This window comes from Jaculus jaculus, chromosome 7 (genome assembly GCF_020740685.1).
Source record: "Jaculus jaculus isolate mJacJac1 chromosome 7, mJacJac1.mat.Y.cur, whole genome shotgun sequence".
Classification (NCBI taxonomy): Eukaryota; Metazoa; Chordata; class Mammalia; order Rodentia; family Dipodidae; genus Jaculus; species Jaculus jaculus.
The window spans coordinates 26,654,072-26,662,184 of NC_059108.1; the positions used below are offsets into that span (position 1 = coordinate 26,654,072).

General features: G+C 41.5%; 1 pseudogene; it reads right to left on the reverse strand.

Annotated features, from left to right (window-relative positions):
- Positions 1-3,631: 3,631 nt before the first annotated feature.
- Positions 3,632-3,729, reverse strand: LOC123462543 (annotated as a pseudogene).
- Between the last annotated feature and the right edge of the window lie 4,384 nt (positions 3,730-8,113).

Below are 8,113 nucleotides of genomic sequence, written 5' to 3' on the forward strand. Positions count from 1 at the left end.
TAACTCAGGCCACCAGCTGTCGCTGTTGGATATCTGGGTTGCTTGTAATTTTCTGGGTTTTTTGTTTGTTTGTTTGTTCATTTGTTTTTTTGTTTTATTTTGTTTTTGTTTTTTGCTCTAATGGTGCTTCAACGGAAGTTGTGAATAGACCCAGTTCTGCAACTGTGTAGGCATATTTGCAGAGTGCATATCTAAGAACAGAAGAGTTGGATCAGAAAATGACTGCGTTTGGAGTGCCGAAGAGGTGGTCAACAGCCCTCGGAGCTGGTGCAGAATTACACTCTTACCTGCTGTGGACGGTGGACACACACGCCCTGGGAATTCTTATCACAAGCTGAGTTTTCTTCCTTCTGCACAAATGGATGTTTCTTTGACTATGAGATGTTGAGCATCTTTTGTTCAGAGCTGTTGTATTTCCTTTTCTGTTCTTTCTGCTCTTCTAGTCACTTTTGTATTGGATTGTTGGCCTTTTGCCTACAGATTTTTGTGATCGCCTTATTTCATTCCCAGTTCATATTGTGACATTTCTTATAGTGGATTTTTTTATGATAAGCTTTAATTTTTTTATGTTTTATTCTTTTAATTTTATTTATTTGAGACAGAGAGAGAAGGTGGGGAGAGAATGGGCACTCCAGGGCCTTTAGCCACTGCAAATGAACTCTAGACGCATGCACCACCTTGTGCATCTGGCTTACGTGGGTCCTAGGGAATTGAACCTGGGTCTTTTGACCCTGCAGGCAAGCACCTTAGCCACTAAGCTATCTATCCAGCCTGTGATAAGCTTTTAAACACTTTTTACAACTCCAACAAGCAGAGCATTTGTCACTCTCTAGTTACAATAGTTTTCTTATGTTTACTTCTAATTCCTTGCACGTGGTGCTGGAGGTGGAACCCAGGGCCTTGTGCATGCTGGGTAAGTGCTCAACCACTGAGCTACATGGCCAGCCCTAATAATTCCATGTCTATTTTCTTTTGCATGTAAATCTTTATAAACCATTTTGAATTTAAGCTGCTGTGTATCATAAGGTATGGATTCAATAGGTTACTCCTAGCCTATTTAGTAAATAATCTGAGTGATTTTCCTACTGATTTTAGATTAAAATTTTAAAACTGTATGATGTACTTTATTTATTTATTTATTTTTTTTTTTTTTTTTTGAGAGAGAGAGAGAGAGAGAGGAGAGAGACAGAAAAGGAAAGAATGGCAGTACCAGGTCCTCCTGCCACTGCAAATGAACTCCAGACACATGAGTAACTTTGTGCATCTGGTTTTATGTGGGTCCTGGGGAATTGAACCTGGGCCATCAGGCTTTGCAAGCAACTGCCTTTAACCTCGAAGCCATCTCTGCAGCCCTACATGCAATTTTTATTTCAAATACTGGCCTTGGGTTGTATTTCTTGTGTTTGATCACAGTGATATTTCCTTTTCATGATTATAGCAACTTGTTTTAAGATTTTATTTTTTCAGAGTTTCCCTTGTTACTATTTTTAACTTTTTATTGACACTTCCATAAGTATAGATAATAAACCTTGATAATTCCCTCTCTACCCCCAATTTCTCCTTCTCAAATCCACCCTCCATTGAATCCCTTCTGATTTTTTAAAATTATTTTATTTTTACTTATTTGAGAGACTGAAAGAGAGAGGCAGATATAGGGAATGGGGGTGCCAGGGCCTCCAGCCTCTGCAAACAAACTCCAGATACATGTGCCTCTTTGTACATCTGGCTTATGTAAGCACTGAGGAATCGAACCTAGGTCCTTAGGCTTCACAGACAAGTGTCTTAACCCCTAAGCCATCTATTCAGGCCCCTTTCTTATTTATAATTAGTCTCTCTAATATACTGTTATTATCATCTTGTCTTCCTACTATGAAGTTCTTGTGTAGGCACTGTGAGGTCATGAATATCCAGGCCATTTTGTGTCTGAAAGGGAGCATTGTAAGCACTCCTCCCCTTCCTTTGGCTCTCACATTCTTTCCACCACCTCTTCCACAATGGATCCTGAGTCTTGGAGGGTGTGACAGAGAGATGTCTCAGTGCTGACAACTCCACTGTCACTTCTCAGCATTATGGTGACCTTTGAGTCACCCTAGTGGTCAATGCCATCTGAAAAGAGAAGCTTCTGTAACCAAAAGTGAGAGTAGCATTAATGCATGGGTATGAACATAGAAAGGTGCTTAGAGGGCAGTTTGGCAACAGCAGGTGCTATTCCCCTAGGGCTTGTGGCCTCCTCAGCCATAGGTTTTTGACTAGGTTTTCATGAATCGCTTCCCATGTAGTGGGTCTCCAGTCCAATCAGATAGCTGTTAGTTTCCCCTATGATGGACATGGCACTATTGCACCAGTTGGCAAATTTGGCCTGGTTGGCCAATCTCAAGGCTTGCAGGGTCCACTGCCATTTAACACTGTTGCTGACTTTTCTCTCCCAAAAGGCTTCATGCAGCATATCTCATTCCTGCTTTCTGACAGCTGGTCAACCGAGAGGAGGCTTCTAGCTCAGCTCCAGCTTGATCTATCAGGGACCTGCAGGCCAAGCATAAGGAGTCTTCAGCAATAGGGTCTTGCCATCCAGTTCTGCTGGGAAACCAAGAGCTTTAGCAATGGCCTGTAATGTTTTGAGGACATTAGAGACCTCCCTGGCCAACAATTCACTGGAAGGTATCCCAGCTCTGGCACTGATTATTTTAAAATAACAACCTATGCCTTCTGGGTGCACCATTATCCATGTCCACAGGATACTTCTGCCCATACTCTTTCTTTTAAAATATATATATATATATACATTTTTAAACATATATATAATTAGCTAGCAAAGAGGTAGGTTTTCACATGCCTTACTCATAACATCTTAAATTTTGATTAACCCTCCCTTTACTCTGTCCATTCCCCTGATCCCACTGAGACCATTCCACCCCCAGTAATCTGTCCCTCTACATACAGATCTACAATACCTGCCCGTAAGCCCTCCCCACTCCTCCTTCCCTCATAGGGCCTTTTTAATTGATCCCTGAGAATATTCTTTTTTTCTTGGCTTATTTAACTTTTTATTGACAACTTCCACAAATATTGACAACATACCATGATCATGATCCCCTTCCACAGCCTTCCCTTTTCCTCTTCCTGTATCCCCCCTCCACTGGATCCCTTCTTTTTTCTAGCTAGTCTCTCTTCTGTTTTGATGTCATCACTTTTGCCCCCTCCTATTATGCAGGTCCTGTGTAGGTAGTGTCAGCCACTGTGAAGTAATTTTCAGTAATATTTTTTTTTGGGGGGGGGTTAGAGGCAGGGTTTCACTCTAGCTCAGGCTGACCTGGAATTCACTATGTAGTCTCAGGGTAGCCTTGAACTCAAGGCGATCCTCCTACCTCTGCCTCCCAAGTGCTGGGATTAAAGGCATGCACCACCAAGTCAGGCTCCCTAAGAATATTCTTCAAATTAAAAATGGCATGTAACAACCCTTTAATATGGGCCAGTTACAAACAACATTAACAGCCAGACTGCCACTGACGGGCATTGCTAGAGCAATTCTTTACTTTAAATTTATTCTCACTTTGATAAGGGATGGGATCCCTGCTAATGTGTGAGTGGCTAAATGTGTTTTCCACAATTCTTACATCTATAGGATTTCTTTAAAAATATGAACTGCTTCACGAAGTTGTTTGTCATCCTTGCACAGGGGCCATGCTAATAAGGTTCCAATATCAGTATATGTGCTGCTGAAGTGAGCGCTCTTGTTTTTTTTTTTTTTTTTAAAAAAAAAACTATTTTATTTATTTGTTTGTGAATGAGAGTAAGAAAAAGAGAGAATGGGCACATCAGGCCTCCAGCGACTGCAAACAAAATGTGTAGTAGCATCAAGTGGCTCTTAAACCAGGACTATGATAGTTACTACAGTTAGGAAATAACATCAATTTTAGTTAAGCATGAGTAAAGGAAGAATGTTACTCTTTTGTTTTAGGTCAGTTTAAGTCTGCTTTCTATGAGTTTTTGTTTGTTTGTCTTTTTGAGTCTTTTTGGATATCTGTTTCCATCTAAATCACTGAAGTTTTTGGCTTAACATTGCAATATCCTCTTAATCTTTTCATGATTCTAGGAATTATAGTGATAATTATCTTTCATTTCAGGTATTGGTAATTTATACAAATTTTTTTCATTTATTTGACAGAGAAAGAGAGAGAGAGGGAGAGGCAGATATATAGAGAGAATGGACTTGTCAAGGCCTCCAGCCATTGCAAATGAACTAAAGACCCATGAGCCACCTTGTGCATCTGGCTAACGTGGGACCTGGGAAACCGAGCCTTGAACCAGGGTCCTTAGGCTTCACAGGCAAGCGCTTAACCGCTAAGCCATCTTTCCAGCCCTGGATTTCTTTTTGTTAAATTCCTTTACTTTCTACTCATTTGCACCTTTGAATTAATAGAGCATAGGTGGCTCTTGTTTTGTCTTCTGTCTGCCTGACTCCCTTTTGGTTGGAGCACTTAGGCCATTTGCATCTAATTGCCCATGCGATGGTTTTACATTTGCCTAATTGTTTATTATTTGTCTCAACACTTTTCAAAATTACTCTCATTCTTTTTCTCCTATACCTCTTGGTATTAAACAAATTTTTGTTACTATACTATTCAACCATTGTCATTTTTTCCTTTTTTTGGTGTGTGTGGTATGTATGGCATATGGGTGTGTGTGTATGTGTGTGAGTGTGCACATGTATGTGCAGATACATCCACCCTGTGCACACACATGCAGAGGCCAGAGAATGACATTGAATGTCCTCTTCTACCATCTTGTGCTTTGCTTCCTGAGGTAGCGACTCTCACTAAACCTAGGGCTCACCGTGTTTCAGCTACACTGGCTGACCAGCAAGCCCAGTAACCTTCCTCTGCCCCCTTCAGCGCTGCGGTTACAGGGGTGGGGTTACAGACCTCTGGTGCGGGTTCTGAGGCTAAAACTCAGGTCCTGACCCTTGTGCATGAAGTGGTCTCACCCACCGAGCCAGCTCTCCACCCCTACCTTTGAATTCTATAATTCCTGCTTTGAAATTTGTGTTTCTTTTGGTTTGTAGTTGTCTGGGCTATTGGTACCAATTCTTTTTTTTTTTTTTTTTTTTTTCTTTTTTTGAGGTAGGGTCTCACTCTAGCCCAGGCTGACCTGGAATTCACTATGTAGTCCCAGGGTGGCCTCGAACTCACGGTGATCTTCCTACCTCTGCCTCCTGAGTGCTGGGATTAAAGGCGTGTGCCACCATGCCCGGCCCAATTCTTTTATTTTTAACCTTCCTTAGTCATTCTTTTCATCTATGTCTATTCTGTATAGCTACAGCATAAAGTGGGTTTTGGTGTTTTGTCTAATCTAAAATGCTTTTTACACATTCATGTGTGTTAAAAGCATTTTAGATTAGACAAAATTTTTTTGCTGTGTTCAATATGCTATATCTTACACTAATCATGTTTAATTTTTACTAAATTTTAAGTCTTTCATTAAATCATTTGCTTTGTTTCATACCTTCTGCAAAGTTCTTATAAAATAACTCAAAAACTTGAATTTCTGTCCTAGGAAATATGTGTAACTATCACTTTAGTAATATTCTACTGCCTGTTTCTGTAGCTGGCCCGATTAGGTCCTAACTGTAAGAAATTTTTCCTAAGAAATATTACTCATCAATGAGTTTATTATAGTCACTAACCTTTTTCTCCTTGGTGTTTATATTGCTAATTATCTGCTGGAAATAAGACCCATGTGACCTACTAACTGTGACTTGTCCAAAGATGTGGCTATATTTTATAGACTTTTTTTAGAAATTCATAATGACATTTAACGATATTTGTTGATAGTTCCATGAAATATTTTAATATCACTTAAATTCACATTATTATCAATGTGTTGGTTAAGTATCAACACTCCTTTTCGCATTGTTTAAGTTGCTTTTTCATTGACACGGGCTCCATGTTTCCGCTTTTCAAGTTCCACTCATTATGGAGTACACTGGGTTTTCCAGGTTGGGCACTTGGAAAAACCCCCATGTTGAGGGAGGTCCTAGCACAGGCAGGAGCAGTGCCTGAAACCCTTCCAGGTGTCATGATTCAGGCTCTGTCTCTGTCACCATAGAGACAGGCTCCTTCCTGCAAACCCAGCTCATTCACGCCTTCTCTGAAACTCTTGCTTTCCCAGGTTCTCTAAATCAAACTAATCTCGAGAGAGATTTCTGTAGTCAGCCCTGCAGGCACTGCTGCCAGTAGGGAGATGACTGTATTTCAAGAGGCGCTCTTTGTGGTAGCACTGCTCTGACTCTTTTCTGTCCCTCCCAGGTGGCTTCCATCCCATGCCAGCTGGTTTGGGTAGCCCTAAAAAGCATGTTTTAGAATCCGCAGACAATGTCTGTCACCAGTTTTGCTGCTAATGGATGCCAGATGATGTAACTATCCATTACTTTGATCTTTAGTTTCTTTTTTTAAAAAACTTTTATTTATTTATTTGAGAGAGGAAAAGAGAGAGAGAGAGAGAGGGAAAGGGAGAGAATGGGCACACCAGGGTTTCCAGCCACTGCAAATGAACTCCAGATGCATGTGCCACCTTGTGCACCTGGCTTATGTGGGAATGGAACCGAGGTCCTTTGGCTTTGCAGGCAAATGCCTTAACCACTAAGCCGTCTCTCTAGGCCTGATCTTTAGTTTCTTTCTTTTTTTTAATTTTTATTTATTTATTTATTTGAGAGAGACAGACACAGAGAGAAAGACAGATAGAGGGAGAAAGAGAGAGAATGGGCGCGCCAGGGCTTCCAGCCTCTGCAAACGAACTCCAGACACCTGCGCCCCCTTGTGCCTCTGGCTAACGTGGGTCCTGGGGAATCAAGCCTCGAACAGGGGTCCTTAGGCTTCACAGGCAAGTGCTTCACCCCTAAGCCATCTCTCCAGCCCTCATTTATCATTTTTGAGCATGGGTACTAGCAAGCACCCTCACCTTTGTGTACTACCCTGACCTCACAAAGAAGAATGGGCCCCAACTGCAGAGGAAATTTACAGAGCTCAGTAACAATCCCTAGGGCTAAGAGTAGGTGCCAGGATCTTGAGTAGGGAGGACCATGGGTGGGTGGCAGGCAAATATCCTTCACAAGCCCTGCCGCAGCATCTGGACTAGGTAAAGGTGAGCAGTGCTATACTCTTCAGCACTGATTCCCACTCCTGAAAACCACACAAAAGAAACTAAAGATCGGGCTCGAGAGATGGCTTAGCGGTTAAGCGCTTGCCTGTGAAGCCTAAGGACCCCGGTTCGAGGCTCGTTTCCCCAGGTCCCACGTTAGCCAGATGCACAAGGGGGCACACGCGTCTGGAGTTCGTTTGCAGAGGCTGGAAGCCCTGGCGTGTCCATTCTCTCTCTCTCCCTCTATCTGTCTTTCTCTCTGTGTCTGTCGCTCTCAAATAAATAATTAAACATTTAAAAAATCATTTTTGAAAATGATAAGTGATCTTGTTCACCTTTCTTTGACGTCTGGATAGAATTCTGAAGCCTGTATGCCCTTGATCTTCTTAGGGTCTACTCACATTGGACAGTGTTTGAGTGTGGTGATAACATTGCAGGGGTCATAAAGAAATAACTTCGAGTGTATTTCTTTTCAGAAAACAACTCCCTCAATTCCTTTCTCTCCTCTCTTTATTTCTTGGCCACATTTTTTTCAATTTTCTTTGGTGTGGAGCTGTCTTCATTTGGAATTCACTCCTGAGAATGCTTTCTCACTTCCACAGTCTGTTATCACCAGCCAAGCCTGCAGAAGCTTTACCTTGTCACTGGGATTTCATTCCCCTCTAAGATGACAATTTGAAGCAGATGGCCTTAATTATCAACAATGGGGAGCTGGACCCATCAGTTACTGCTAGCAATGCTGGCCAGTAAGTTATATTGCCAGTAAGTTGATGACTTGGAAAAGACCTTTTATAATTTTTTACCATGGCCCTTATTGTATAAAAGGAATCAGATCATAGCAATTTTAAACTTTTAAAATATTTTTATTTATTTATTTGAGAGTGAGGGAGGAAGAGAGAGAGTATATGGGTGCATCATGGCCTCTTGCTGCTTCAAACAAAGTCCAAATGCATTTGCCACTTTGCGTATCTGGCTT